At 41.7% G+C, this 23,420-nt stretch overlaps 1 pseudogene; it reads left to right on the top strand.

The window, feature by feature from the left end:
* Nucleotides 1-347: 347 nt before the first annotated feature.
* On the top strand, nt 348-17,122 carry LOC117501472 (annotated as a pseudogene).
* The last annotated feature ends 6,298 nt before the right edge of the window (nt 17,123-23,420 follow it).

The following is a 23,420-nucleotide window of genomic DNA, read 5'->3' as shown; positions in this document are numbered from 1 at the left end:
TGTTTTTTTCCTTCCTGTATTGCTACGGATTTGTAAAATTTTGTGGGGGTGAGGGGGGACGGGACCTCTTCGGGTCTTTTTTGTTTTTGTTTTTTCTTTTTGGTTACATTTTGTAAAATGGGAGCAGTTTGTCACCCCCTGCGCCCCTCCATGTTTCTCCCCCTTTCTCAAGAAGATGCACCCGGCTTCCCCCCTTCATTTCTTTTTTGTACCAGAGTGGAACCACTACAAAAAACTAAACGATGGACCAGTTGGCCGTACTTCAGACACTTGTTCTTCATCTCACCGGCACTGGATTTCTGCCACCTCCCTGCTGACGGGGGGAGGATGGGGGGGAAGCTCGTGTGATGTTTATGGCCGCCTACACAGAATCCTGGCTCGGACTTGAGAGGAGCGGGAGGGCGAGCGGAGCGTACAATGTCACCATGTTATCAAAAGTGAAACTTCTCATCTTTGATGTTTTGAAGGCTGAGATGTTCCTCTGACGCACTTTTCTTCTGATGGTGGAAGTCTTCAGTATGTGCTTTCTTGTCTGACGGAGAGTTTGAGTCACGCACGGCTCATTTTGATGTTTAAATATTAAAATATTATATGCATTATATTGTAAAATAAATGTTTTTACTGACCTTTGTCTTCAATTAATTCTGCTAGAAAAAACATGAACATATTGAAACTTGAAGCATTCTTCAGAGGTTTGTCGTGGGAATGATTTAAGTGATTGTGTTTGGTTTCTAATGCGCGTATTTTAGTTTTTGCTTTCAAGTACTGTGAGTAGTCACAGGTTACCAAACTGTACATTTTATAGTGAGCGATTTAATCTTCTCCAGTAGAATTTTCTGTTTATTCACTGATTTGTCAAAAAAAACAAAAAAAAAAAGCCGGTTTCTTTTTCTTGTCAGTGTGATTTTCTTTTTCTTTTTTTTTGTAATAGGGCAGCACAGTCTCGCTTGAACCCCCATGTGACATCACGGGATTTGACCACATGTGGGGAGAGCTGGCACGAATCCCTGGGCGGAGTGTGGGAGTTTCGGCACAAACCATTCAGCCAGGCTCGATAAACTTAAATGCATACTCATTGTTACCTAGCGGACCTGGCGGTTTGACGTGCCGATTGGTTTCCACTGAAACACCCATCCTCCAAATTGTTTGTGCCGACACTCCCACGCGCCGACAGGGATGAGTCTCTTCCCATAAACAGCGTCAGTTCTAACGGGAAATTGGTGTACTGTTTTGTTTGGCTGCAGTCACTGAAGCAGTCAAAAAAAGTGCAGTTTTTTCAGTTCTCAGTGGAGAAGCAAAGATGAGGCAAATGGGAGCCGTCGTGTCGGTAAGTGTCACTGTACACAGCTAACCTGAGTAGTTGCGTTCTGTCGCCTGTACAACCACCTCGACACATTTGAGCTCTGGGTTGTCAACAAACTGCAACATACGTCCACTTTCCGCCGCATCATCACTTTTTCTTCGCATTTTCACTTTGTTTGCATGTAATTTGCCAAAAAACTCGGACAAAGTGCCATGTTTCTTTCCCCAGAAGTAGAGAAATTGCAGCATATTTTACCCCTTTAGCGGCCACCCTCAAACGAGACTGCGCTGCCCAATTCTGCTGTTTTCCCATTGTGTGTTTCTCTGAATGGGCTCTCCCGAACAGTGATGACATGTAATTTTCTGTCCATTTGTCTTTGTCCAGCCTGAGCACTGCTGCTGTCTGTGATGCCCTCCCATGACGCCCAGGTTGGTAGCTGACATTTACGGTGAGCGGGAGACGCCACTGCACAGCCGGTCCAGGGCCAGTGTCCTCAGCCGGTTCTCATCTGCTCTCTTGCAAACTGGAGACTCCCCAGCCACCCCTCATTCCATATCCACAGCCGTCACCTTGGGGCCGCCCCAGTAAGGCCTCCGTCAAAAACCAACACGCTGCCATCTGCAGGAGCACCAGTCAAACATCACAAGATCTTCAACATAATCAGCAATACCAGCAGTCAGCCATCATGTCCAGTCCGTAGGAAATCGTCCACCCCCTGCATGGTCCGGGCCATCAGCAACCCGCCTGAAGAACAAGATGATCCGGAGGAGTGATGGATGTCGAAATGTTAATGGCAAAGATATAACTAAAAGAGATGTATCTGAATCATCCGAATCTGCCGAAAACAGTCTAGAACCCCGGCAGGAGATTTCAGACCAGCCAGCATTTCCAAAACCATGGGAAACCCAGAATCCTGAGCCATTAGAACAAGAGGAACAGTCAGACAAAGAAGACAAAACCCTCTGTTCTTGAAGATGTGGAAGGCAGAGAGTTGGACAACAACGATGTGGTGTCCAACTCAGACCTGCCATCTCAGAAAAAAGCAGGTCAGGGGATATGAGTGCAAATACTGCCCCGTTTTTGACACAGAATCTTACTGATTTCAAGGAACACGTGGATTCCATCCACCCTAATGTCATTCTCAATCCGCTGTACTCTGTCTGTCTGCAACGTCAACACGAAGAAGTTTGACTCCCTCACACGAGCACAACGAGAGTCTGCACCCGGGCGAGACCAACTTTAAGTTCAAAAGGACAAATGAACAATCAGACTATCTTGGGACAGACAATCGAAGGCAGGGACAATTCAGCTGACTGGTATCAGCAAATCAACGGGGTGGAAAGCAGCAGCGATTCTCCGTTTGTAAACTGCATTCTACCACACTCAAAACTCCGACAGTATTCACTTGCCGTATCAGGACAGCAAGCTGAAAAGCCACCTGGATGGCTGATCCACAAGGATCAAATCACGCAGTCAACATAAACGGAACGTCATCATCCCTGAACCCACTATGCTGCAAGGGCTCTCCTCATGTCACCCCCAATGCTTCAGCGTCCACCTAAATTTAACTCGATAACCAAAAATCGCAGTTCCCTTGAACACCACCAAATATAACCCTCGCTAGATGACAACTTGACGCGTGATTAACCCTCCTTTACTAAGGTTTCCATATCCCACACATGCGGAGCTGTCCATGGCTGACGCTGCGTCCAGCACACCCGAAGAACAGATTAAGTCTGTTCACCACCCCAGCGGCTGAAACAAGGCATCACTTGGTCCCCAGAGGAAGTGGAGGAAGCCAGGAAGAAGAGTTCAATGGCTCAATCCCCCCTTTCCCATCATACATTCACCACCCTTCCTGCAAGCCACCATTTCTCAGCCGTCTGCAAAGTCTTGCAGGCAACCTATTGTCCAGACAACAGTGGAGCATCTAACGTCAAGTCCAACAAGCCTTTCCAATGGCTCACGTGTAGTCAACACTTCAATTCTCCCGTCACCAGTCAACTCCAGTCACAACCCTCAAACGACCCCTCCAACACACCTTACAAAGGTGTTTGGTCCAGAGTCTAAGCGACCATCATGCGAGTCGCTCCCCACTCTGGCGACCCTAAGAGTAAGGGGCCTCATGGCTCCTCCTCCACCCTCACTCCCCCCCAGAAAGACCGTTTGCCAATGGCTCCGCCTCCTGTACCAATGGAGATGAAGAGACCTTAGCAGTTTCCTCTGGTCAGCACAGAGGTAAGAGAGGCCGTCTGCTACTGTGCCTTTAATGCCACTGACATCACATCTTCACAATCTTTGCTATCAAAGGGGAAGTTGCAGCCTCGTCAGTAGGTAACCCTAAAACTAAGCCGGTAGTGTCAATGGCCTTCAATAGTTTTTCCCAGAATCCTTAACACGACCGATGATAGCACCCCCCACCTATTTTTGCTCCATCATTTAAAAACACAATGCTTATTCCTCGTCTTCACCCATCTCTTCAAAGAAAAGCACCTTAATGCTCATTCTTTGCCAGCTACTGAGTTTGAAGCATGCCCAATTCTCCTCCTGTCAGCACCCCCCAGATAAGGAGGCCAACTATTATTCAGTCCCTTCGTGCACCAGCTAAAGCCCCACCCCAGATTCCAGTGTTCACCTTGGATAGCAAGCAACTAAAAGAACAGCAAGGGAGGGAACTGAAAGCCACTAACCCAAGAGAAGACAAGGTACTCTCTCCTCTGTCCGAAAGCAAATGGTACATCACGTACAGAAGCAAAATGGTCCCATTGTCAGACCTCCCCTTCTCAAATAACGGAATCATGCATTTGGACAGTGGTGACACACCAGCTGTGCTAAAATCAGATTTTCAGCAAAAGTCCTCTGTGCTGACCCAGTTCCCCTTGCTGGAGAGGATGAAAGGAAAATCGGCAGATCAGCTGAAGATTTTGGAGGAAAACTTTTTACGGAACAGCTTCCCACACAAATAGCGATATAGACAATCTGGCACCACCACCCGCCTGTCTCATCAGGAAATTGACAGCTGGTTCGTGGAGCGCCGTGCACTGCGCGATAACCTGGAGCAAGCCTTGCTCAACTCTATGGGCTCCAAGAGGATGGGTACCAACAGCATTCCAGCTGTGACTGACAATCGCCAGCAGCAGCATCAAACCCTACAGCTAAACGGGATTCACAAACCAGTACTGGTCTGGGCCATCTTAAAAGCCCTCCTCCATCTTCACTCATGCTACCCATTATTGCTCCTGGCACAGTTGTACCATCTGTCTTGAACCCAACTTCCTGCTCAGTGCCTCCAGACAGTCGATCCCTGACACTCCTCAAGGATGATTTTGCTCAAACACGGTGGCCTTCCCCTGAGGAGTTCAGCCAGCTGGAGGGTCAGACAGGCATGGCACGCTGGTTCACTGACAACCGGTCAGTGCTGCACAGTGGCAGCATGGAGGCTGACAGAACTTCTACAAAAAAGTACTGTGTGTGGAGTGAATGGTGGGCAGGGGTCACAGGTATGCTCCCCTGAAAAGGCTTCAAACAGCATAAAGCGCGGTCAGGACAGCGCTTGCAACAAACAACGGCAGCAATAAGGTGTTAGAGGTGGAACTGTGTTGGCTAATGGAGCAGCGTGCTTGCAGTCTCAGCAGCAAACAGCACGAGGACTCCAAGACCGATTCACCAGCAGGTGTGTAAACTCAAGTTGTAAAATTTGCATTTTCACGATTGTTCCACAAACTGAGTTGAAGCCAGTTATACCCCGTTCAGACCAAGGTTTACAGTCTGACTTAAGCAGGATACAGCTGTGTCCTGCATAAACCAGATAAAAAAAAAAAATTTTCTCCCTGAATTCTGAATGGCGTGAATCTGTTTTAAGCCGGTTTCTTTTCAATCGGATCACAGGATCTAGTCTGAAAAGTTTATGTGCAGAGAAGTTCTTCCCCATGCAGTTTTTCCCCCACAAAATCCAAATCTGTAGATTTCACTTTATATAGGCTTTGAAGGATTACGCCACAACTACTTCACAGATTCTCACCAAATTTGCACCATACATAGATATTAGGACATGGAAGATTCCCCTTAATTTTGGAGGTAATCTGGATCCAGATTCTGGATCAAGATTTCACTTTATATATGCTTTGAACAATTACTTCAAAACGACTTCACAGATTCTCACCAAATTTGCACCACGTAGGTGAATATTAGGGCATGGAAGACTTCACTGAATTTTGAAGGTGATCTGGATCCAGGCCCGTATTGTGCATCAAGATTTGCCTTTTTATAGGCTTTCAAGGATTTCTTCAAAACTACTTCACAGGTTCTCACCAAATTTGCATCACAGATGGATATTAGGGCATGGAAGACTCCACTGAATTTTGGAGGCGATCCCGATTGGCGGATGTCAGAAATCTCTGATTGCTCTTGTTTTTAATAATTTGCAAAAAACTCAAAACTTTTTTATGTTATCATTATGGGGTGTTATGAGTATAATTTTGAGGGGAAAAAATAAATTTAATCCATTTATAGTATAAGGCTGTAACATAAAATGTGGAAAAGTGAAACGCTGTGAATACCTTTGGGATGTACTTTAGTCCAGTTACATGTGTGAGTGGCAGTGTTGAGACAGAGACTTGAAGATTTCAAGTATTAAGCCACCGGACAGTATAATGGCTTAGTGGTTAGCACTGTTGCCTCACAGCAAGAAGGTCATGGGATTGATTCCTACCTATGGCCTTTCTGTGTGGAGTTTGCATGTTCTCCCCATGTTTGCGTGGGTTCCCTCTGGGTGCTCCGGCTTTGTCCTGCATGACATGCAGTTTAGGTGGATTGTAAACTTCAGAAATTGTCCAGGTTTCCCTTGTAAAAGAAATTTCAGTCTCAATGGGACTAACCTGGTTAATTAAGGGTTAGATTTAAAAATTGAAATTTAAAATTTAAAGGTTGTGGCTGGATCGAAGAATTTAGGATTTGACTTCTCCGCTGCTCCACTAAACTGGTAAAATATACTTAAAATGAATTACTGTTTTGAGGGTAATCTCAACAGACTTTGGCTGCTCCTGATTGGGGGTGCTCCGTCACTCCTGCACCTCCACAGTCACCACATGCCTTTGGCCTCCCTCTCGTGGCTCCATCCTCAGCTTCCTTCTCCAGATATAATCTGCAGTTCTCCTCTGTACATGCCCCCCCCCCCCCCCCCCCCCCCACCACAAAAAAAAAAAAAAAAAAAATCATCTCAATCTCATCTCTCTCACTTTGTTTCCAATCTGTCTTCCTACTTTGTCCCTCTGGTGTGCATCCTTATCACGCCCAACAAACAGGACCATTTCAGCTCTACTTCTAAACTGTAGTCATCCCCTGACGTGCGTTTCAATCAGCTTTCATTGACTTATCTGTAGTGTGCTTTTCTTTATTTCTTTGGGAGGTGATGGTCTAGTGGTTAAGCGATGGACTTGAGACCAGAGGATCCTCTGTTCATATCCCAGTCTGACCAGAAAAATCATTAAGGGCCCTTGTGCAAGGTCCTTAATCCCCTAGTTGCTCCCAGTGTGCAGTGAGCACCTTGCATGGCAGCACCCTGACACCAGTGTGTGAATGTGAGGCATAATTGTAAAGCATGTTGAGCATCTGATGCAGATGGAAAAGCGCTATACAAATGCAGTCCATTTACCATTCACCATTTCTTTAACAGTTACCATAGTACCATAGAGTTCTACTGTACCAGAGTAAAACTAGGATTCAGGATGAAAGAATCAAGATTATCCTCTTCAGAGAAACATTTGGTCCATAAATAATTCCTTCAATTCAAATGTTACAAAAGAATGGTGATTATCAATTTCAGTTTGTACGGGGGTCAAAAGTTAGTTGTTCTAATTTTGGAAAAAATTAATTATGCAAATGCAAGTTATTAGTTGCATTAATAGGGGTTTAAAATGGAATAGTGTGTCATGAAAATTCAGTAGGTATATCTTATATATTATATTCCAATTATAAGGTGGAACTATGCTAGTATACTAAGGTATATCTAAATATCTAAAAAGGAAGAGTAAAATAGAAGAGTAGAAAAGAGTAGAGTAGAGCCACTTAGGTGCCTGATCTTGAGAACCAGGGATGGTAGGTTGAAAAGTTTTTTTATCCCCACCCACCCAAGCGGCTCAAGAAAAAAGTATATATATATATATATATATATATATATATATATATATATATATATATATATATATATAATAAGGGTAATAAACAACATACAAAAATATGGTATTATATAATATACAAGAGTAGATATTAAAACCTAAATATTAATACAGGAGAAGATTGTACATAGTATAGGTATTTTAGTATGCAGACTACTAGTAAAATTAAATTGTAGTAGGCTAAGCTATAAATCTGGAATTTTATTATAGAAACAGAAGCTATGATGTAATGTGTATCTATCTCAAGTACCTATGCTAGCATACCATAGGAAAATATACTGTTATGTTACAGGGTAACATATGTACCTTATATTCACATGCCATAGAATCCAGTTTATGTCAACATTGTTTGACCTTTACCTTGTAGACCAAACATTCAACACAGTCAAAACTATTCCATATGTGAATCCTGTTAACCAATAATTTGCGCCAGGTTTGACCAAAATTGGATCAATGTTGACCCCTGCACAAACTGAAATTGTACAAACTCTCCATTTTTGCTATTTTACCCCATAACTCCATAGAATTCAGTCATAGATTGTCCAAAGTATACCTTTTTGAAATCTTTATGATCAGACAAATAATATGGAATACTTTTCAACTGACTCCTGTGTAATTCTTCAATTGACCCATATGTGGCCGCCTATTGAAAATTCAAGTGGACACTCTGCTTTTCAAAACAGTAATGTCTAAGATGTATTTGTGCCAAATTTGGTGCTTGCATCACCTTTTGTAGGATTCTTCTGTAAATATTCTTATCTGCTGCACTGTATAGTCAGCTGATGTCATTAGATCACTGCCAGCTGAGCGGGCACGGAGGGTTTGCTCAGGTTGCCGTGCCGCAGCATTCTCTTGTTTTGAACCTTCTGGAGGTTTCATTTTCAGATTATGGCTGCACCAGTCGGCACAGACAAAAAAGTTTGATCATTCCACAGATTGTCGGACCCAGAAAGACGAGCTCAGTGATTAGCAGCAGGAGATGAGAGCTGCATCCGGGCGTGTTTAGCCTCTGGTTATTTCAAATGAGATTTCATTAACCTCTGGATACTTTTGGACTCAGTCTCTGTTTTTTAATAATTACTGTATGTTCACCCGGGTTGGATGGGAGTCATTTCAAATACCCATTTTCATGAAACCTTATAGAACTACTGCACGTGGTCTGGAGTAGAAACTATTTCACACATAAATTAAGGCTATTTTACTTTTTTCTTTCCTTTTGTGCATTTTGTGTTCTTTGAATTACCATTTTTGGCAGTTGAGATATTAAAATTCAGAAGATGTCACCGTCTGCAGTGACCTGCTGGACCAAAATATTTTGTCTGTGGCTCCTCAAAACAGGTTTGTGATGTTGTTTCACTGTTTCAGAACATTAACCAACAAATCTACTAGATTTTATTTAGTCTACCTCCATTCCAGGAGCTCGGGACATCTTTAGCTAAATAATACGGCCATTATGGTGGAAACCAATATCTCCAGAATAATTTGGGCAGGCATTTTATTCTTCCCATGAGTCAGCTGTGAGTGCAATCTTTGAAAAGCTCGGCGGTATTAACCTGCACTGACAGCACTTCTGGGTCTTGTTGGTTTTATGCACAACACCGAAGCCCTTTATGTTGTGCAGTTTACAGACAAAAAGAGAATTAATAACACTGTGACTCCGTCTTTCATCTCTCAACCTTTTTACAACTTATTTATATGCCGTCTACAATAGATTTAATATATTTAAATCAATTATGAACTGTACAATATCTGTATTAGCAAATTCACAGTAGGCACCTTTTGATTTTTAATTTTCATTCGTTTTAATAATCACACAGATAATAAAACTGTAGACAAGACACCTTTTTGTTTGGGGTTTTGTTTTTGGGTTTTTTTAAGGCCATGTAAGGAAAACAAGTAACCACTAGACTTTACATTTCCAACCATAAATAAGGACGCTTAAATTTAGAACACAGGTTTGTCTCGTTTCTTGTCAGTTTGCCATCTTAAACGTTTGGTAAATGCTGATGGATTTAACAGGTTCAGGCAGCAAAACGCAGCCGAGCTGAAGAACGGCGGCCAGAACGGAGGTGTCGGCGTTCTCGGAGGAGCTCGGGACGTGTTCGGGAGCTGGCTGGAGGACGGACACTCTAGGCAGAGACGGGAACTGCTCCTGGACAGAGAGAAGAAGATGGCGGAGAACACTTCTGGGAGGCTCACTGGATAAACGGTGAGAAAGCACAAACCACTCAGCGTCATCCTGTAGATCTCAAAAGCTTCTGTGTGAAGTCTTCCTGTGTTCTGAGCTGTGGAAAACATGAATTAATAGAAACTAAAGATTCATTTAAACACAAATACTGGGTTTAAGTTCACTACTTGTGAGCTCCCAAAAATAACAGTTAGACCACAACGTCAGTAAATGAGTCGTAGGTGTGTCAGTTTTACTGCATTCACATGTTATCTCTGTGGTTTAATGCAGTTTGTGTAATAGGTGTAACACAAATCTAAATTGCTACTGAGTGATATGTACATGTGCCTTTGTATTATTTCCCATGATAAGGTGTTAATCATGGTGACGGCCTGTGGGGAAAAACTATTCTTGTGTCCGGCTGTTTTTGTCCAGCCAGAATCCTAAAACCAGTTTCAAAGGCTACAAACCCAAACTCAGAAGAATTCTGAAATATTTTTCGACGTCAGGTGATACAGGTGAACCCCGTTAAGTCACAATTCGGCTTTACTCGCCGTCAAGTTGTGCACCCCGAAAATTTAGACTACCTATAAAAGTCTGTTTTGATTTGACCGTTTTTGGGAGGGATCATCAGTGCGGATGATGATTTCTCCTCCGGGTGCTGCAGGTCAGCGATGAGGGAGGACGATTCTGTGTGGAAGATTCCTGACGATTCCGTTTTGGATGCGACTCTTTAGATCCTTACTTCCCGTTCAGTTTGGGCCGGAATTTATGCTTGCGGGCGCTGCGCTGACGAAGGAAGGAATCATGCTCCAAATCATCAAAACTATTGTAATATGACATGGTAAGGTGATTTTGGGGAGGAGAGTTGGTCAACTTAATTAACTCGCAGTTTCAGATAACTCGCTGTCTGATATTGTGGGCTCCATCTTGCGCGGGTTAACGGTGCTCACTTGTATTAAAGAGCAAAAAATAACCCTTTGTTTTATGTCCCATGACTGCACGTGTCTCAAATAGATTTTGGAACCTGGGTTGACGTGAAAACAATCTCAACAGGAGGAGGAAAAAAATGGACATTTCAGAAATAATTGCATTATTCTCTTTTTTAAAGTATATTTTAAATGTATTTAAGTACACATTTTAAAGGTTTGCTCTGTAACAGGAGGTTTAGTCACATAAAAATACTGACCTGGTTTAATGAGGTCCTGCCCCGACCCACCCACCCCCTCACTGATCCAGATCCAGACAAAAGACTAGTCTGACTCTGTGTGGAGATCTGAGCATGTTTTGGCCAGAACTGCTCAGCAACAACAAACAACTTCAGCAACAAAAATTGGTATTTAATAAAAAGAGAGAGAAAAGTAAAAAAAAAAAAAAAAACCCTGATTAGAGGCCTAAAATAGCAGCAGACCCCCTGATGAGGTAAAGTTTGATGGATAAAAGCTGCGCCTGGGGCAAAGTGTGCTGACAGTGACTTCACACTGCTGTCTGTTCTGACAGAAGACTCAAAGTTTGAAAACGTGTCTTCTATCAAAATAGAATCTGTTCAAATGAATTTGTGCAGACAAATAGCTGTTAACGGGGAGGGAGCTCAGCCTCTGATTGGAGGATTTGTCAGATTGGTGACAGCCAGTGTCAATAATCAAAATAAGGATGCTGGAAATTAAGTTCTGATAAAGACTTCTGCTGTTATCTTGCTAAAATCTGACACCACTCTTTTACCAACACTAATTATTGCTGAAAGCTATTTTAAGATTTTTTAGGACATTTGGACTTATGCTGAGAAACTGTATTTGTTTATAAGTGTGCACTTAGTATACACTTATTTAGCTTTACCCAGGAGATAATTTATTACCTTTTTTTGTTAAAGGTAAAGATTTATTGGATTTTTTATTGTAAATGTATACTCAGTTTTAAAATTATTATTCTAATAAATGTATGGAAGAACTGTATTTGTTTTATAAATGTGCAGTCTTATTCATTTATTTATTGTAAAAGGAATTCTGTTCGTTTTATAAATGTGCACTGTTTTTTCAGTTTTTAAATATTTTGTTAAATGTATACTAGGTTTTCATGTTATTTTTTGTTCTTAAACGTAATCATGAATTGTATAATGTACACTCATTTTTTGTTTTTTACATTTTTTAAATATTTTTGTTCAAAGTAGAGATGAATTGCATTTGTTTTATAAATGTGCATGCTGGGTTTCTAATTGTTTATTTACTGGAAAACTTGCTTTTAAAATTACCAGTGCAGAGATGCTTTTAGGGCCAATTAACCATTTTAATGTAATTCAGCCCATTAAAAAAAGAAAAATAACAACTTTTTTGGAGGTTTTGACAGTAACATCAAATTTTATCCATGTCAGAGAGGAGGTGATCGTGAGATTGGTTTGTCTGTTACCTCTTTCCAGGTATTTTAAAATGTAGCCTTATGACACCACAAAGATGTCTATAAGATGTCTATACATATATGGATGCTTGTCATTTAGATGGTAATCTCAGCATGAGTTGTGATGTCATAGAGGCCCCCACTGATTGGATGTAATAATCTCCATAGTTTTCCCAACTGAGGTGTGCATCTCTCTCTCTCTCTCTCTCTCTGGTTTGCCAGCATAGTTTTCAGAATCACCTTTATTGTCACTGTAATTTACATTGCAACGAGATTTGAGTGCAACTCCAAAAGGTGCTTTTTCAAGGTGAGAATAATTGTTAGCCAAATAAAAGATAATGAAATTTAACAAATAAATTAATAAAATATATGTACAACTAAATAAAATGTGGACCAAAGTAAAATGTAAAACGAGAGTTACGTACAACTGGAATAATATTGCACGGGAAAATATTGCACAGAGGAAACTATGAGCTCAAAATCACTAAACACTTTAAAGTTTGGATCATTTTGTTTTATTAATTATAAGCAGATTTTGCAAAACTTTGTCAGAAATCATATTCTGTACGAATCCAAGTATTTTGACATTCTTTTCTTGTCACGCACATTTATCCATCTCCTGTGAGAATCAAACTTTGTGTTTTCCCCTTGTGCCGGCGCTTCAGTCTCTGCTCTCGGCGCTCGTGGAGCAGAGACTCGTGTTTGTTTTAAGCTCCTCCAGTGCCAGACGAGCGGGGTTAGAAGCCACTGCCGAGGGTTTGAAACAGCTTCTCTCACTTTTTGTGATTGACAGCCCACCTGACTGCAGTGTAGTATTAAGCCCCTCCCCTCCGCTTTACCCAGGAGAATAAATCAAACGTCGGCAATCCAGCCCAGTCTGAGGTGAAAGACAAAAGTGACGCATTGAGTCGTACTTTGTTGTGCTGTGGTGTGTGTGTGTGTGTGTCTTAGACCTCAGATCACCATGCCAACCTTGTGTTTTTGTTTTTTTTGCCAAAACCTCAAAGATGAAAAATAAAATCTTCCCCCAGCTTTTTCAGTAAACACAAAGCACATTTTTAATTTTTCGATGTTAGAAGCACAGAGAAAGCTCAAAACTTAACAGGCGTCAAATGACACCTTCAAGTAACACGTCTTATAGATCAGCTTCAAAGGTCACACCAGGGGTCGGAAAACAATGTACATCTGGTTCTGTGTCCAAATATCTAATGACGGACGGCACAACAAAAGAAAGAAGGATTGGGAGTTGGCTTTTAGTAATAAAACAATCAGGACAAAATGAAGAGTTAATCTTCCCATTGGAAGAACACGGTGAGGTGTCAAAACTTTACTCGCAAGGTGTACGAAGAGCGAATACAAACAGAGAGGAGGGCGGGGCCCAGCACGCAGTGATGAGAAGCGATGATGAGGAGTCGTACATAATATCAGCCAGATGATCTAACGGAGGAGGCAAAAACAAATTCCTGCAGTGTCACTTTGAAAAACGGCCCATTGTCCTCCTTGACTAATCACTGCAGCTCGGGGCTTCATTTAATCAGCCGAGCGTGCTGCCGCATCCCATAATGCCTCACCAGCAGTCGTAGCTTATACATGACGGCTTAATTGCCAAAATGCTGCAGTGCTTTTCGCCTGCCATCATCACTTTTATGTGAAACACAGTCTCCAGACGCCCAAAGTTCCATTTCTCCCCGCTCTTAATAATCATCACGCCTAATTTGTTTTCGATTGTCACCACATCTCATTTTATTTAAAGTTCCAGCAGAAAAGTTTTATGTGCAGCCAGAAACACATCTTAGTTTCATCAGGAACCTTTGCCCGTAAAGCCGTCGTTCTTCATCAAGTTTCTTGTCCTTTGTGTCGCCTCCAAGAAGGTTTTGGAGATTTCCTATGAGCGGGACAAGAACAAATCACATTTGGAACAAACACAGCGACAGATTTAAGTTGGATAGAGAACCAGGATGACTTTTGTTTTCCATCATTGATTTTCAGTCCTTTAGAGTGGGGTCTAAGGGCCCCCAGAAGGGCCAAAAACAGCATCTGATTTTCTCGGTTCAATTAATTTTCCTGAAATTTGGTACAAACATTCCTTGGTGCCATGCTAATTTAGACTTTGAGTGAATTCTTGTGCTGCTGCTCCCCCCCCCCCCCCCCCCCCCCCCCCCAGATAAAAAAGGAAGCCATTTTTCACACTGTTTGATTTATTGCCAAAAGAAAAAAAAAAAACATCTGTCACTTTTTTATGGTATTATTGGGAGGCTGCCTACAGGCAAGAAAAAAAATCTTTGTCCTTGAATCTTTCTAAGGGCCCCAGACTAAGCAAACAAACAAAAAAAGACAGAAATTTTTGGCACTTCCAAATTTACTGTTGAAATGCTAAGTAACATTTTCTTTACTTCTGCAGATAGATTTTTTTTTTTTATCAGTCTCAGCCTATACAAAAATTTGCATTTCCCTTGTTTCCCCAGGAAGGGTTAAAAATTGTTCCCCAAAAAGAAAGGTTTCAGTGAATTTCTCTGAAGTTTGTTACAGACATTTCTTTGGTCAATGGCTGGTCACAGTAAATTGGACTTTGTGCCCGCTCCCCGGGGGGGGCACAAAGTCGGTAGTGAACAGATTGTTACAGCAGCAGTTTATGCAAGTGGACCATGTCGATGTGTCCGCTGTACAATGTCGCAGAGTCAATATGATGACAAAGGCAGCACAAATGATATGTGATGTCATGACTAGAGTCCCTTGATTGAGGAGACTAATGTCAACTCAGAACATGGCGCCATTTTGGTTCCAACTGCGCTGAACTACTGAATGAACCTTTTATGTCGGGGCTTCCCAAAGTCAGTAGCGCCACAGCCCCCTTAAAAATCTGACTCGCCTGTGCGGCCCACTCAGTAATTGCACCAGTAATACAACGTGATACAGGATATTCTCATGTACACCTAACTTTTGTGTTGCATTTTTCCCAAATTTACAAAGTAAAATGTGACCTATCCTGGGCTTTGTGTGAATTACAAACAACAAACAAGCTCTGAACTTTCAAAATGTTAAATATTTCAAAAAGTATATTTAAAAATGTAATATATATATATATATATATATATAATATATATATATATATATATAATATATATATATATAATATATATAATTTTACATTTTTAAAATCTTTTGTGTCTTTGTGTGTGTGTTTTTGTAAAGAGGCTGAATGTGACTCAAAAGTTAGACCAGTACATTTCATGACAATAAATAAATATATAAATAAACAAATCAAATTTAATATAGGTTAATTTGACCCGAAGGCAGCACAAAGGTTAATAAGTATGGTGTGTGTGTGTGTGTGTGTGTGTGTGTGTGTGTGTATGTATGTATATATGTATATATATATTTATTTATTTATTTCCCTGCAAATCTCGCGGCCCCCCTGCAAACCCCTCATGGCTCCCCAGGGGCCCCAGACCCCACTTTCGGAGACAATGTTTTATGTTTTCAACATTTTTTAAAAATCATTTAACCACATACAGCAACACAACCAGGTACAGGTGCTATCAAAATAATTAAAATAGTTAAGCTATCACTTTACATAAATTTACAGTTAATTCCAATTATTTAATTAATTTAAAGCCTGATTTATGCTTCTGCAGCTCTGTAATGCCATGCAATGACGTGTGTGACAGTTTTAAAGTTCTCTGTCGCTGGATTATGTTTTATTATGGATTAATTCCTCCCTCAACAAGATTTTCTTTCTACAGTCATCACCTCCAAAGGTAAGCTGCACAATTTCATCCTTTTCCGACTTCGTGCTCTAAAGTTGCGTAGTTTTCGGATCCATTTTTAATCAGTGTGCACACCATAAATACGAATAAAATATGATGGCAGATGAAGGAGTGAAAGCAGAAAAGTGTCTAATCACAGTCTTTTGCGGTGTCTGATTTAACGGGTCCAAGCACGGTATGAAAAGAAAACGGTCTTTTAATCGCGGAAATGACTCTGGTCCCACTTTACTCAAATCGGCGAGTGTCAGAACGCTGAACTTTAATTTGTACCTGTTACTTTGCACGTTCAGACTGCTTGGGGTTTTTATTGGAAATACATTGCGATCGGATGGAACATTTTGTGCACTGTGAGCGAATAATCCGTTACATACGGTGTTTATTACATGGAAAACAATACAAAAACTTTAGAACTTTTTTGTCCAGTGACTGCAAATATCTGGCTTATGCGATGGCGGTTTGGATGAGTTTTACTGTACATGGGACTGAACAGTAAATTTACCTCTCAAAGCTTTGATGATGAAGTCGTTTCCATCCCACATGGCTGACTTTGTTTTCTGATCTGAAGGGAATCTGTACATCTTGAAGCCGTTGTCTATTTGTGCATCCAAATGATGCCCATGATGGCACTGCAAGTCACGTGACTGTTTTTTTTTTTTTTTCTTGACGACTCATATTGTTGCTCTTTCAATCAAGGTACTCTAGTCATGACATCACTTCCTGCTGCTGTTCCAGCTGGTCTGCAGGAGGCGGGGTTTGTGAAACTGTTGATCCAGATGGATATGTTGTTTGTTTGTTTGTTGAAAACTGTGCAGCAATAACGTTGCACTAAACATGTGAGTATAAGTGATGGTTTGGAGCAGACTGGATAGTTCCAAGCATCAGCACCTTTAATGGTCGTTGTTTTGTTTATTGATGACGCCTTGGTTAATCACTTCCACATGGGCGACTTGAATGCGGATTTCCTTGTGCGTGGATTAGAAAGGTCTGCTGTGCTTTAACACGTCCCAGTTCTCAGGCGATCAGGAACGCCGGCGCCACACCTGGCACACCACCAACTATTTAATCCTCCCTTCATTCTTTTCTTTTTTTTTTGCCTCTGATCTTGTATAAAATAATGTTTTGCTGAGGAACATGAGTGCTTTTTTCTTGTTTTTTTTTTTTTGTTTTTGTTTTTGTTTTTTTTAATACATATTTTCATCACTGGTCTTTTTCAGGTACGAACAAGATTTGCTGCTGCTGCTGGAAACATCTCAGAAATGGATGAAGAACAGAGCAAAGCTGATCGGAAGAAAATAGTTTTTAATCAGCAGATTTTTTTTTTTTTTTTTTTTTTTTTTTTTTTTTTTTTACCTTTTCTGGGGTACTGATGTGTTTTTTTTTTTTTTTTTTTTATCTTTTGATTGTTGCATCTCGGCTCACGCACAGCATCTTTCTCAGTGGCAGTGGAACAAATGTTGTCAGAGTTCTTGGCCTGATGTGACCCCTCCACAGATGTGGCGTTCACTACAAAAGAAACAACTTGGAATAAGAGGAGTTCTGAGGTGGCAGATTTTATTTTCTCAGGCGTAAACACGCTCTGTGATTGAAATCTTACCGAGTGCGAGGAGAAATTCAGGGTCATGATCTGTGAAGATAATTGAAATTTCTCTCGTCACTCGGTGAAACGCAAACTAACGCCTTTTTCCTCCCACATATTTCAGCACAGCGAGTTCAACAGATGAACCAGAACACGTGCCGTGGCTAAACGTCATCATGCTTAGTGTTTGAAGATACGGCAGTGTTTTGGTGCTTAAAGTTTAAGGCATTGCATCTTCTGCCTTCAACGTGGGTCACGCCCAACGAAATACGTGCTGTCATGAGTCTAAGCTGCACCAGGTGATGTTTTTTAGTTGACTGACTGGTGGCTCTTTTTTCCCTTTCTCTCTTTTTCCTATTCCGGGCCATGCTAAATGTTGTAGTTTTTTGTTTTTCCCCGTAGATGCGGAGAAATCCAGATTGCAACAGTGATAATTGTTGAGTTTGTCCAACAGTATTCACATGTAATTTGATTGGTCCTTCCATGAGGACAGAAAGTGCCGTCCGACTGCTGTGGTTCCATCCTGGACTAAAATTTATTCAAAATACCTTATGTTTTTTGTTGCAGATGGGAAATATTTCTCATCAGGTTTTGAGTACATCAGCTCATTTGCGTTGAGCAGCTTTTGCACTTTGCTGAGTTCAGCACCAGTGTTGCCGACCGAATGGCCCCCCCTAAAAAGCGGTCCATTCTGCCTTCACTGCGCATGCATCATCATCCGCGATTCACCGATTATCACCTTGTTTCTGCTTAAAACTGCCTCCAGTCATAATCCGTCTCAGCAGCAGATATCTGAAGCTTTTGTACAACAATCATTTCCACATAACTTCAGCATTATTTCATCATAAAAGATGGAGGAAGCGATCAGAGCGCTGCGGCTACATGGACTGCTAGCTGTTGCGTTCACTGCGCGTCCGTCATTTCAAAGCATCAGTGAATATTGCCTCATTTGCCTCTGCTTAAAACTGACTTCAGAATGATTTAAGGGGTTTTACCTTGTCATCTGATGGTTAATAATCACATTAATCCATTTTGATCGCTTTGGATGAAGAGAGTCTGTCTCAGATGATGTATTGACGCTCCATATTGACGCATGTGTAGTGGAGGCAGAGCGGACCAATTTTTAAGGGGGAACCGTTCGGTCTGCGACATCGGGTTTTCCCAGTCAGAATCTTGTGTGTGTGTCAAGTAGGAGGTTGGTGTGCTGATTAGGACAGATTGACACAACTGGGGGGAAATCTTGCTTAAACTCACATTAGCTTTGAAGATGTTACCATTTTTCTGGAGCTCTCACATTGAGTTTGGTGTTGGGCTTGGTGCACGTCAGACTCCAGTTTGCCCGTGCCTCCGTGAGCCGAGTGCAGTCGGGACCAAGGTGGCTGAGAGTCCACTGAGCTCCAGAGGAAAAACAACTTTTCCTGACTTTTGCCAAGTGGTGCCCCTGTTTGGGAAGGCTCAGGGCAAAATACAGCCAGGGAGGAGCAGTTAGACGAAGTGCCCCTAGTTGTAGTCGACCTGTTAAAAGTGTGAAATGGCATCAGACTCAGCCAGGTGGAAAAGCTGCTTTAGAGCACTTTGTGGTGAAGTTGCCAAAAAAAAAAAAAAAACGTAAATTGCAGTTTGGCTGCGTTACCAGGACAATATCTGTAGAAAAGACTTTGGAGCTTCTAAAAGACTTCATGGTCTCTGCCAAGGCTCCATAATTCTAGAAGACACTTCAATAATAGTAAATATCTAATCTCTGTCAAAATGCAGCAGATACATGTGCCACGTCCTCCCTCCCCAAACTAAAGTCATCCTTGAGACAATAATTCCGATTCAGTGAGAACAAATGCATTTTATGAAAATGTTCAGAAATCTTTTAAAAGCTCACTCAGTGCGCTAAACAATTTGTCCTTCGTCTGCTGAACTTTCAAACTAATTAGGAATTGGTCACATTATTGAAAACCTTACAACTGAAAGCAGAGATCTTTTGTTCAACAGTTTTCTTTTCATCTTATTTAACCCAACAATCTGTCAAAATGGTTCTTTATTCTCACTAATATGCTGTTTGTGTATTTGCTGGGCAAAGTCATTTTAAAGATCCACAGGTTTTATCTTTTTTTTAACCCCTCATAAAAGTTCCTAGATGTCTGAAAGGTGCGATAAAAGATGTTGAACCACTAGATGTCACACTAAAGCACCAGCATCCTGGACCAAAGCACCAGATTCCCTGTGGCCATTAAACATAAATTAATGAATTAATTTTCATGCGTGTCAAACTACTTCTGGACCTTACTGGAGATGTTGGCTATTGTTTATTTGTATATTGATTTGTTTGTTGGTTGATTGATATGTAGCCATCTGTGTTGTCAAAATGTCAATGGACACGCCAATCTTTGATTTTCAACCTCCTCAAAAATGGCTGGTAAAACTGTCAGAATCTGTGGTGTCAGAGTTGAACTAGAGATGATGTTCTCCTGTCATTGTGAACAGTCTTTGTTACAGTCTAGGAGGCTGGTTTCATCCCAACTGATGGGAAGGAAGGACTTGTTATCCTTCTCTGGAAAGGAACGTTTGATGGCCTGGATTGCTGCAACTACAGAGTATCACACTGCTCCCTGTGCAAGGGAAGGTGCTTACAAAGATCATTGACAGGATTCATTGCTTGTTGCTTACCGCTCAGTGACCAGAACAGTCTGGTTTCACACCCAAGAAGCCAACAGTTGGACCGCATTCTACCTCTGCGAGTACTCACTATGTAGAATATTGACAGTGATTCTTGTGCCCTAAGTTGATTTTTGCAGTGTTAGACTTGGTTGACCGGGCTGCTGTCCGAGACATCCTGAGAATTTAAGGGATCCCGACCAAGTCGCTGGATGTCATGTCCAGACAGTATATTCACGGGTAATATGACTGCTGGAGGTGAAGTCTGACTTGGTCCCTGTGAGTACTGGTGGTCTTATGAGTGATCTGTTGTGGCTGTCTTCTGTGCTTGCATTGACTGGGTGTTTGGTCGGGTTATGGAAACCAGTGGCTTTGAGGCTTTTGTTGGCGAGGGTAAATTCATGATGAGTTCAAACACCTGAGAAGATCTTATGGAGTCATGAGGTCAAAGGTTAGAGGCGTTTGGTGATTTTGATGTCTTTGCATTAGAGCAAAGATCCAAGTCTTTAGCGCCCTGGTGCTTCCTGTCTTACTTGCGACACTTGGACTCTAACCAGTGACCTAAGGTAACGACTGGATGTCTTTGGTACCAAGTCTGTTTGGAGGATCCTTGGGTAGTTATGATTTTATAAATATATGTGTGTGTGTGTGTGTGAGAGAGAGACACCTTTTAACAAAGGGCATTTTTATTTGACTGATCATTTTTGGTTTTAAAACCTGGAAAACATCTGGTGTCGATCAGCTCAAAGTCCTTCACGAAGAATCAGGATTAACTATAAAATCCCTGAGGTTTCCCGTTAACGAGCTCCAGTGAAGTGTTCTTCGGGGGATGATTGGCAGGTCATGAACTCTGACAAACAAAGGGGGCAAGGCGATGCTGTGCGTGACCTGTGTTGCCATGGAGATGTGAGGAGGATGTGGAGCACTGAATGTGTGCCTGCAGCAGCAGACCGACCGACCGACAGGGTGGATTTAAACAAACAAACAAAAAACAAACGCCGTGTGCCAAAGCTGGGATCTGCTGCATTTTCACTACACTTTTCAAAAAAAGGGTTCTTCTTTTTCTTCTTGTAAATAGGATATATATGTTGTTTGTTTGTTTGTTTTTTTCCTTCCTGTATTGCTACGGATTTGTAAAATTTTGTGGGGGTGAGGGGGGACGGGACCTCTTCGGGTCTTTTTTGTTTTTGTTTTTTCTTTTTGGTTACATTTTGTAAAATGGGAGCAGTTTGTCACCCCCTGCGCCCCTCCATGTTTCTCCCCCTTTCTCAAGAAGATGCACCCGGCTTCCCCCCTTCATTTCTTTTTTTGTACCAGAGTGGAACCACTACAAAAAACTAAACGATGGACCAGTTGGCCGTACTTCAGACACTTGTTCTTCATCTCACCGGCACTGGATTTCTGCCACCTCCCTGCTGACGGGGGGAGGATGGGGGGGAGGTGAGGAGAGGAGGGGGAGGATGGGGGTAACTTTGCTTCCCATGAAATCAGATTTAAAAAAAAAACTTTTTTTTCCTTTTTTAACTGTGCTGAAGTGAAGTCAAGTGCTATTATTATATGATATTCTAATTATTATTATTAATATTGTAGCCACTCTGTCTGGAACATATTTTCGGACAAAACGCAAAGGATAAAAAAAAAAAAACACAAACACTTTATGCCAATCTGCACTTCTTGTCTTTGAACATGCTTGTATGACCAAGTGACTGTCATGGATTTTTGTTTTAACAGAAAAAGAACAAATACAGGAAAAAAAAATGATAAAGTGGGCGAATGGCAGCAAACACAGAAGGATTAACGGTAACGATCTCGCAACACGCACTCTTTCCAGGAAACACAATAGTCTAGAATTGAGCTGCCTGAATCATACTTTTAATCTGAAAATCTTTCTTCCTCTCCGACTCCATCTCTCTTTTCATTGTCATCTCTGTTTTCTGTTTCTCCTTGTCCTGCGCACCGTCACTCATGGCTGTATTTAAGAAAATGACAAAGAGATGAATAGCATTTTATTCAGTACATAACTACATGTTGGCTTGGTAGGTTTAGTCAAAACTAGTTCCATTCCAACAATTTAAAAAAAGTTAAAAAGCTTCTTTATGTATCGCTTCTGCCGCTGTAGTGTCCTGGTCAGATTTAAAGAATACATATATCTCAAATACTGTACTTACAAACGCACGCCAGGGCTGGCCTCAACAAACAGCAGGGTGAGTGTTTCCAACTCCGTCCACCAGGTGGCGACAAGTTAATGGCAGGTTGCATGTCAGACGAAGCACCACCTGTTCGCAACTTTGTTTTTTCTTTCCTGTCTGGTGTTTAAGGCTACAGAATATCAATTATTTTGTTATTCAAGAGTTCAACTGATTGTATTTGTAGCTGAGCAGTAATCAGATTAATATTTATCAATGAAAGAAATTCCTGAGACCATCATGAAATATGATGTTGTGATGTTTGGACCTAGCACTGTTAGCTGTGTGCGATAGCCACTCGCGCAGTTACCTGCTAGCTTATAGAGATCAGTGTACTGAGTTTGACATGAGTAGATTTAAACATTTCTGTTGATAATTCACACGTTTTTTTGGGAAAATGTTTCGCCTCTGTCGAAACAGAACCAACGCTGCTAGCATTCTAATTTGGTCATATAGATTGCTAATGTTTAATCTGAGTCCGAGGCGCTCACGTTCACCTGAGCTCCCCACGAGTTCAGGCAGACACCAAGTCGATAGGTGTTACGTTAGCGGTCGAGCGTAAAGTGCTGCAAGCCAACACTTGGAGACGAGGCCACGTGGTCAACCTGCTGCCACATCTCAGTTCCTGGCACACCACATCGTTACGCAGCGTCCCCAACATGGCCGCTAACAACCTGACAAAACTGGGGCTTTTTAAATCTTTGGCTACTGCAGCTAACTGCAACGAAAAGTACACGCTGTAAATAGTAACTGTCGGTAAACGCTTTCAGAAGCTTACTTTAAGTTTTAGCTGCTGCTTTTGTTTGTTTGCTGAATGACTTAAGAATGAATGTATCTGCTTCAGGTTCACGTCCTGAATGTACAAAGAGGAAGAGGACAACAGGAAGTCCTCGCTGCATTCAAAACTAATGTAATGATTTTATAATTGAGTACGCAACGCGTGGTTACATTCCGTCTGAATGTTGATTGGTCACGTTTACCCCCGCTTTCCCGCCGACAGGACTGTTTCTGTGAGGGTTCTCACCTCTAAAGCCATTTTCCAGCGACGCGTCACCTCTTTATTAGTGCGGCAGACCGAGCAACAGCGCACAAATTTCCATCTCCTTTATCCTTCAGCGTCTCTGCAGAAATCCACGAGGAATGTTCTTCCACGTCGGACAAGGTAGCGCATGAAGAGTTAAGAATGCATGTCGGGGGCCAATTTAGTC

Source organism: Thalassophryne amazonica, chromosome 20 (genome assembly GCF_902500255.1).
Source record: "Thalassophryne amazonica chromosome 20, fThaAma1.1, whole genome shotgun sequence".
Lineage (NCBI taxonomy): Eukaryota > Metazoa > Chordata > Actinopteri > Batrachoidiformes > Batrachoididae > Thalassophryne > Thalassophryne amazonica.
Note: the sequence above shows the minus strand (reverse complement) of the source record. Positions and strands in the feature narration are given on the sequence as shown.